The sequence below is a fragment of the Uloborus diversus genome, chromosome 9 (genome assembly GCF_026930045.1).
Source record: "Uloborus diversus isolate 005 chromosome 9, Udiv.v.3.1, whole genome shotgun sequence".
In the NCBI taxonomy this organism is placed as follows: Eukaryota; Metazoa; Arthropoda; class Arachnida; order Araneae; family Uloboridae; genus Uloborus; species Uloborus diversus.
This window is the reverse complement of record NC_072739.1, coordinates 129,653,101-129,663,253: the sequence shown is the minus strand read 5'-3', so window position 1 is coordinate 129,663,253 and position 10,153 is coordinate 129,653,101.

The window sequence follows — 10,153 nt, the reverse complement described above, 5'->3', positions numbered from 1 at the left end:
ATGAAAAACAAATCAATTTAGAAAAACACTCTTGGATTAACCTTGTTAAATTTTGTATTTTTGAGAATAACTTATACAATGGTTCCAATTTCTACAGACAGATCAATGGAATACCGATGGGCACATCTTTTTCTAGTGCATTTGCAAACCTATTTTTGCATTTTTATGAATCTATTTTTTAAATAAACAACAGTATAGAAGCATTTAGATATATTGATGACATTATTATTTTTAATAACAATGATTTTTCCCAATTTACACAAAGAAATTTACTCAAATGAACCACTGCTGAAACAAACAAATAAGGATGAGTCAGTTAATTTCCTTGATCTCAATATTCAACTGAATAATCAAGTTCCCAGTATAGCTTTGTATGATAAACGTCAGGATTTTGATTTTAAAGTGTATTCTTAAATTCATTTTCACAGTTGTGTCAGTAGAAAAGTGTTCAAAAATATAATCATTTCACAAATTATTAGATATAAAAAAATATGCAATAATAAAACAAATCTGAAAACAGCTATTCGAATTTTAACTGCTACCCTAACTGAAAACCAATATCCGGAGCATCTTACGAAGCATTTCATTTGCAAGCTTGTGGAGGATTAGCGGTAGTCAATTTTCAGTTCCTTGAATTTTCTGTTCCTTGAATTTGATTGTTTTACGTTCTTTCTTTTGATTTTGAGTTCAGGATGAAATGAATTTTGTTTCTCTTGTAGTTTAAATATTGTTCTATTTTCTTTATATAAATCTTGTAGCTTAAATATTGTTCTATTTTCTTTAGGTAAAACTTTAATTTTTCGTATGTAAAAGGTTCAATGTTCTTATTTCTTGTCATGCTGATATTCTGGACTTTCAGTACCCCTATTGCTAGTTTTGTGAGATGTCGGGGACTAGTGCTGCTTTTTTAGGCAATTTCGCCAGCAGCACTCACGAAACATCTCATGGTTTTCCCCTACCCTTGAGGAGTACTACCCTTTGATGAGGCCCCAGGGTATTTTGGGATTTTTTCATTTTTTTCGTTCTTTAAAAAAAATTTTTTCTTTCTTATTCAATCCTTATATTGCTATCAAATGTGTTGTCTACCAGTATCATAGAGCAGCCTATGGCCCCTATTGAACTGAGTAGTGAAGTTCATTTTGGTTGACTTGTCCACATTATAAATACAGTATATGATAGTGTTTCTTTATATATATATATATACATCTTAATATATAAAAATCTTCTGTGCGGACGTTTGTCACCATAAGGCTTTTAAACGGTTGGGCCGATTTTGATCAAATTTTTTGTGTGTAATTAAGGGTTGGCAAGCATGGTTTTGAAGAGCGATGGATCGAATCGGAAACGTTTTTGCTAATTAATTAATGAATTTAAACATTGGATTGTTATATCTCCCAAATGATTAATATTTATTTTAACCTATTGTTGAGCGAGAACTGAAATAGATACTTAACCCGTTGCCAATGGACAATAAGAAAGCCAGCTCTGCTTTTTGTAATGAAATTTCCTACTGTGATATGTCAATTGAGAATGCATAAAACGTAGAGAAAGAGAGTGAAGCCTTCATTTCTTGAAATCACGGTTTTAGGTCATGTGATACATTTTAAAGTACTGGAAGGTTCACGCAAAACGTGTGTTCTGTCGTCGTAGTTGTACCATGTGACCGGATCAGTGCTTTAGGTTTTCCTAATCAAATGATCAGAAAGTACCGTACTCAGCAACATTTGTTTCTTGGCTCAAATCCATCTGAGTTTTGGCACCAATGTCAAGAATACTTTAAGAATTATCAAAGTAATCAGTACATTATTAAAGGAAAAGATGATGGAATTTAAAGACGAAACAAATTTTATTTTCGTCCAGATAATAAAATTTGTAACAAACAATAACCCCAACAGGGTAGTTCTGTACACAAAAGATCAGTGCAGTGGAAGATCTTTACCTTTGCTGCAATGAACAAACTAGGCAATGTATGAAATTTAAAAAGTTTTCGTTCAAAAGATCGGACCGCTAATCGGTCGGAGTTGGTTTCGCTCACTGATCGGCTGGATTACAGCAACGTGGTGGCTTGGCGACTTCGGCTATAAACAATAGAGTTGGTGATCATTTGTTCACATTTTAAAACTACTGTTAATGTAATTTATTGTATTTTTTGTTTATTTCGCGAAGTATTTCAAACTTCAAAGAATTGTTTTTCGTTTTTAAAGAGTGTTTAGTCGTTTTAGTTTAAGATAGATAATTTATTTTACATTGAAAGGGGGGGGGGGACTGATTTTCGCTTATTCACAGAACTGATTTCACATTTATCATTTTTTAAAACGATATCCTGCCGATTGTTTTATTCTTTTTCATATGGGGGATGTTGCAGCGGGATTTCCCGTTTGTTCTAGATGGGTAGTTAGTTTTTTGCACTTAATATCTGATGACGCTTTTTATCCTTTGAGTATGGCTGAAGGAACAAACCATCAAGTACGGGAGAAAAAATAGTTAATAAAACAACTGCTCAGTGGGCATTAGATAAATCAAGTTGTAAGAAATATACGCATTCTGACACCAAGCAGCTTAAAGCATTTTCTTCTTACTTATTTTTTCCAACAAAACGGTACAAACACTTGATAGTTTATTGAAATTTTTAAACTTTTCAATTTACAAAGTTTGAAAAGAACAACGTCTGTCGGGTCCTCTAGTATATATATATATATATATATATATATATATATACTAGTTGACCCAGCCACGCGTTGCTGTGGCAAAGAAGTTGGATTAAAATAAACTTGAACTCATTATTTTGATAGAATCAAATAAATATTTTTAATAGAGCTTAAAATAGTATAGCCGATTTTATAACATATGAGATTGATAATGGGCGTTATTCAATTTAAAAACGATTCCTAAATGTTCCTGGAAAATAATGGGCAGCTGATGTGGCCAATTTCTGCCAGTATCATGTCAAGCCGAAACCCGGAAAGTTTTCCGATAAAAGTTAATAACCTTCCTGAAATCATCTCGGAAGCCTCTTGAAAAATTCGAAGATCTTCCCGTTTGAAGTTAGTCGTGTTTCTGGAACTTTAGTGTAAACTTAGGAAGGGATACAAAAAAAAAAAAAAAGCTTAGCACCTTTCTGATTTATTAAGGAACTTCTATAAGCAGTAATGCAAACATAGCCAAAGCTTAGCCAGAACTGCAAGCAATTATCGAAAATTTTTACTCAGTAACGTTTCGGATTTTTTTTTTTTTTTTTTACCGTGCAGGCTGAAGAAAGTACTTATTGAATTTAATAAGTACTAACTAAATTTTTCATGGAAAAAGCACTATACTTACGCTTAGTAAATTTTGTAAGTACAGTAGAGAACCAATTATCCGGGAAGTTCGGGACCATAGCTATCCCGGATATCTGAATTTCCCGGTATTCTGGATTGCTAAAAAGAGCTTTTGGCCGATTGTTTATGAAGCTTTAATTACTATAATAAATAGTAACACGTATTAAAATAAGAAGAAAACAGTTCAGATATGCTTATCAATATCGAAACATTAAAAACTACTCCTGAGAGAATAATTTAAACACCAAAAACCTTAAGTTATTTAATAAGACCTGAGACCCTCACACTCATTTTGAAAAGGAAAGAAAAACACCAATTTTCGATGTTTTTAAATATAAAAAAATTTTGAAAAAAAATAGAACCGACTTCAAAATTGCTCTAAAAAGTGAAAAATAATTTTATTCTTTAAACACCATCGATAATGCTTTTAAACATAATTTTTGAAGTTGGCGCAAAAACAAAACGTAAAATCCAGTGTAACCATGCTTCGTTCATATTTTTTTCAGAAAAGCATCCAAAATTACGAACGAAACATTTATATCGCTATTCAAATATACTGTCATCAATGCATAATGTATGTGATAGTGAAGAAAATGGTCCCGGTTAAATTTACAGTTGTATTTGAGTTATGGCTGTGAATGATTTTATCTATCGTTTTTGCGCCAACTTCAAAAATTATGTTTAAAAGCATTATCGATGGTGTTTAAAGAATAAAATTATTTTTCACTTTTTAGAGCAATTTTGAAGTCGGTTCTATTTTTTTTCAAAATTTTTTTATTTCATTCTTTTTAGTGTAAATGTAGGTATTTCAGAAATAATAAGAACTTACCATCATGAAACTTCACTTTTTTTTCTTAAAAATACTCCATACTAAAAAAAACTATTGACACGCGTTAAACTTTAAGCGATTGGCACTAAAAACTTATCTTTGTTCCTCTCTGGAAATCATGCGTAGTTAATTTAATTATAACCATTTAAGTATTACGTTTTTCCTAACTAATTTACATTCCACAGCATCTAAGTTGCTCATGATGCAATCCTGTATTTTCTTACTTAGCCCCGATCATCTGTTATCGGCATAGATGATAACGATAAAAATACTACAGAGTAGTTGAGTCAAACCTAATGGTAGCATTGTGAAGGCTAAGCAGATCCTAATCACTGCATCACCTCGCTTCCAGGTTAGGTTTACCCCTACTATGGAGCAATAGCACTGAAGAAAGGAAGATTTTGATAATTCACATAGGGTTACTATAAATCAGCAGGGTTACTAAAATAAAATTATTTACGCCAAAAATGAGACGACAGCGCCAGATTCCCCATTATCGAAATATCGCTTGAAGAAATTTGATGCTTGCTTCAGAGAAGCCTTCATTCAAAATTATCATTACAATTACTATTAATGTTACTGTTATATGGCACCAAACTTTTATAACAATGAGTTTCCTATTGTCGCGTAGATGAAGATAGGGAAGACTCTTTAGTCTCAACTCGAGATCTTTATTCAGAACCACGAATGAACGTTACATCTCCTTATATACAACTTGAGAAAGTGCTGGAACTTTCCAGACTTGGAAAGATACAAAAATTAATAGAAGATTCGAGAAAATACGGGAAACAGTAGAAACGAAATTTTAGTAAAATTCACTTTGTCCTAGTCGGGATTTGAACCCAGGTCGCTCGTGTGGGAGACGAGAATTCTACCACTGAACCACCGTTATCCACGGATGAAACGTGCGAACTTCGCTACAAAATCATTTAATAGGGAAATTGCATAAAATTTACTGTTTTTTGCCCATAACTTTTTTTCTAATGAACAAATATGGTCAAACAAAGTAATGGGACCTAAGTTGAGCCATCCCCTATCCATTAAAAAAAGAATCATCAAAATCGCTTCACTAGGTGAGACGCTATGAGTGGACAAACAAAAAAAAAAAACATACATACGGTATGAATTGATAACCGCCTCCTTTTTGAAGTCGGTTAAAAAGAGAATGAAGGGAAGGGCACGAAACAAGTTTTTGAACGTAAATGAGCGATTCTTCTACTATAGTGTATGAGGAGACTTTGTTTTCATGAACGCGGTTTTTTTTTTTTTTTTTTTTTTGCCCTTTTTTTGTAAAGGTTTGGCGTTAGCGATTATTGATAATTATTGCTTTTACATTAAGTTAATACCAACTGAAATTTAATTTATGAGTTCCTGCAGCCTTATTACAGTCTTGTGTTTAACGATTTATACTTTCCACCATCAACTATCCGGAAAATTCGAGAATCGCGGCGTTTCACGCTGTTTTGCGACGTCACTTCTGCTCTAAACGGTTTTAATTAAAGGCCATTCAATAAAATATTGCATTATAATGTGACAATATTCATTTCTTTAATTTTTCAGTTGGAATAAAACACAAAAATTTCAGACTTACGTGTGTACTTTTTAGTTCAAGAAAATATTCCTTAAATTTTCCCCCTGCGTTAATGACAACCCTTTAAAGCTCATTTTTGTAAACATTTTCCCGAGTTATAGATCAGTAATATGGTATTTATTAAGAAACCGCTCATTTTCTTTTAGGTATTTCAAAAAAATGCTTAGTTTTTCAAAAATTGCCAAAAATGCGTATTTTTAAAAAATGGCGGGAAAATTGGCAAACGGTTGCCGGTTTTCTGGTTTCCCGGTTTTTTGGTTCCCGGATAAAAGGTTCTGCACTGTATAACTTCCGCAAAAAAAAAAAAAAAAAAAAAAAAAAAAAAAATTGAAAGTGATAGTAAATATCGAAACTGATTGTAAAATAACCGAATGTAGAAACTAAGCGTAAACCACCATACACTTTTAGATTCTAAACTACATTTTATTCACATTAGCTTTCTCTATAGTTTGTAATCAATAACTTCTTTACAAAATACACTAACTAAATTAAAAATGTATAAAAATTAAATTTTTTCAATGAAGTAGATAACATTGACTTCGAACTATTGTTTCCATTATTTGAAAACTGAAAACTGTCTAAGCACTAAGTTGTGCACAATGTTCTTGATCAACCAGTCTTTTGCTAATACGAAAAGTATGATAACTTTCCACGTGTGAGTAGGCAATATTTCGCTGCCCATAAGAGAAATATTTATGTTTCAAGAACAAACCGAAAGAAGACATTTTTTGTTCTTTAAATCTATTTATGGTCTTTGCAAAAGCTAAACGAATCAAAAATTGAAGCCTTTCAAATGTGTTTGAAAATTATGACGCTAATAATGGATTACGTGGTAACACAAACATTTCTCCTTTAAACTTTTCCGACAAATATTGTTGACTTTATGTAGAAACGTGTACCGTTGCGTAATTTAGGTGGGTTTAAATCGCGAAAAAGAATAAATTGTTGAGCCAATTTTCAACCGGAAATCGTGTAGACGCATTCCTGGTGTATCCAGGGAATTTAAACATTCATTTGGAGTGTTTACTGCTTTGTTTTCATCCACAACTTGTTCAGCATCAATGCAGAGCTTTTTTTTAAAGCCGTCAGTAATGGCTCATTTTTCGCAATAATTGTAGCTAAGACAGAGTCATTGCTCTGTTGTTATACGTTGCAAATCAGTGTTAACTTAAGTCGGTGGCCCAACTATCAAGTGACGGCATATCATAATAACTAAGAGGCAAATTTGAAATTGAAACGCAAAAACCTTCAGTTAAAACTATAGCTTCATATTCATCTCTGGTGTAAAATCTGGATTTGGACTTTTGTGTGTTTGTTAAACTTTATGAAATACGTCTTTAAACGTGAAAGTAATATAGTTTCTCCTTAAAAAATAATGATTGTGTTGGATAGTATGTCGTCAGAATTGTTTTAAACAGTTGACGAATACTGTTTCTCCTTATGTCAAACCTGCATTAGAAAGTGTCAACTCCCAATGACTTTGTGCTACCAATAAATACAACTTGCGACATGCATCAGGATATGTATTTGACAGTCGACAATTGACAATCCACAAATATTCCTGTCTGTTCGGGAATGTTTACCGAAAACAAAACTGCTACAAAACCAGCGCGATTACAGAGGCAATTATGATTTTTAAAAAATTAAATTTATCTGGAAATGGACTCTCAATTAGTTCACTTTTCGTCTCAACGGCAGTGCAGAAATTGTCTGGCTATTTGTTGTACTGTATATTTTGATACAGTTCAATTTCACCGCTTCTAATACTCAGCAATTGCTTAGAAAATACTTGTGCGATTAGATTATTTTGCGTTTATACTCGCATGTTCATGGCCAATCGCATTATCTCGTCATTACGCTATAAAAAACGTTTTTTTTAAAGATGCGTTGATTTCATCGGAATAACTGGTAATGTCTGCCGGAAGTCCCCAGACAGTATTCAGACAATTTCGCCTAAAAGTTTATCGTTGCCATTCAAATCTTGCATAATCCTATGATGTGCTTCGAATGAATGCTTTTACTCATGAGACATAGTACACTCATCCCAAATTATAATTTCACTCTCTTGCAACACTACAGCCATACCACGTCTTTTTTTTCTTTATTGTACACATTGTGTTCTGTTTGTTATGAATATCTAATAGGTAACTTTAAAGCTGAATGTGCTGTTCGTGTACCATCTAAAAAAAGTAGCAGCAATGCCTGACGATGCAATTGTCACTGCAATTTTCTGTTGCGAATGTATCTTTGCAAGAATTAATGATATTAAAAATTTCCTGGGGAACAAAATAAAGAAAATAATTGTTTTCCGATTAAATTCATTAACTTTCCTAAAATAAACCTGGAATATTTTTGAAGAATTCAGTAGTCTTCTTGGTTTAAAAAGCAGTTATGATTCTGGCACCTGCAGAGAAGCCTAACGCAGGATTAATATAATAGCCTGGAACCTTCCTGCTTTTCTAAGAAAGCTCTCAAAGCATTAATACACGCATTGCAAACGCGAAGACAGACTCTCAAGCAAGTAGCTCGAATGTAGTTCCTCTACAACTCTTGCAAAGCTTCGTGATCCAGATAACTTTTCGCACTCATTGGGTGTTGAGTCAATCTGGACAAACCGCAATCACTCCGAAACCGATACACCTATTAAATACGTTTAGTTAATTTTGATACTGGTGGAGAAAAATACTTTTCACAACGGTGTGAAATCTGCAATTTGTAGCAATTCAAGGAAACGTTTTGAAAAATATAGTTGATTTTCTCAGGAAATAAATAATAACCTGTAATATCCCGAAACGTTATATGGAAATTCTAAGCAACATCTCTGAGCTTTTTTTATCATGGTGTTTTTAGCAGTAAGTCATACGATGTTAGAGTTATATCGATTAATTAACTTACACCGCCATCTATTAAGAATTTTTAGAACTAAACAATTAATTCACACTATTATTGCATAATTAATATGAAATTTGCAGTAAAGAATTATAAAAACTATCCTATCTTTTAAGTTGGACCAAATGACACATTGATATGAAATTTGAGAAAAATCGGTTGAGTAGTTTCGGAGTTTACCCCGAACAAACATCGTGACACTAGATTTTTATATATATAGATAGATAGATTCACATCTTGCTATAGTGCGATATGGAATGAGTCCAAAATCAAAATTTCACCAACAGATTTGGTTCCTTCCTCAAATGTTGGTGCTCTGGGCCCGTGCCCATGCTTTAACCTGGCCCTGCTGGTACCATTGGATACAGGGCATCTTGGGGAAGTCATTCCAACCTTTCTCACCCCTCTAAACCTTGAGGAGCAGGACATTTAAGCTGATCTGAGGACATATAGGGGTAAAGATATTAAAATCATCAATTGTCACCTGCTGTAGGTGGCATTTAGCCACCGCAGTTGGTGGACGGGGGTTGGCGAGAAAAACGAGCAGGGGACGGAGCCTCTAGTATGTGTTATAACACTTTTCTTTTCTTCGCCGGTGGTTTAAAACAACTTGCAATAAAATACTCGTTCTAGTTTTCCTTGGAACACATTTTCTACCTAGGAGGCGTGAATGCATTTCAAAAAATACGTAGAGTAAAATGTAAAACTAACTGTAAGTTACTCAATTTGGATTGGAGGTTGTACATACTTTTGCGATTAGAGAGGTTTTTGATGCTTTTAGTAGTTTTTTTTTTTAATCCACATGTGCCTGTATATATGTATTTGCAGTATTAACAGGCATAGGGTCAAAATGTCGAGCAAGGACAGAAATTAAAAGTGACCTAAGGTGTGCTTTTTTACAAACTGCAACCTAATATTCAAATTTTTTCTAGTGCAAACAATGGTAATAATTCTGTTGATGTTGTGAAAGTGACTGGTAAAACATACCGACTTCACTAGGGATTGCAATACCGGATGAAATATTCAATACTGGTATTCGGTATTTTTCAAACGTGATACCGGTATTAATACCGGTATTTGAAATTTCTCAAAAAATGATTGAAAACATATCGCTTAGTTGCCACGTTTCATAATGTTTTGCAAAAATTGTATTATTTGTCAAAACGTATTATGAACATATGTAAAATGAAGGAACAGACGTCATAATAAACTAGTATGTTGTGGCCATCACGAAACTTTCTTCTATATTTTTCCTTTTTCTGATCCCTCCCCATGCTTGACGAGGAAGCAATATTCCCAACAAAAGCAAAATTACACATAGAAAAACTTGACGACCATCCCGATGTCTGAATTATTGCAAAAGCAAAGCAAAGAGCGAAAATTGAAAGTTATTTTAAAAGCCTTGCTTGAATTAATTACAAATATTTTATTTGTTAACAAACATAAGATGGCAACAGTTAAAAATTTTAAATCATTGAGATAATATTTCCGATCATTTCCATACAATTAAAATCACGAGAAATACGC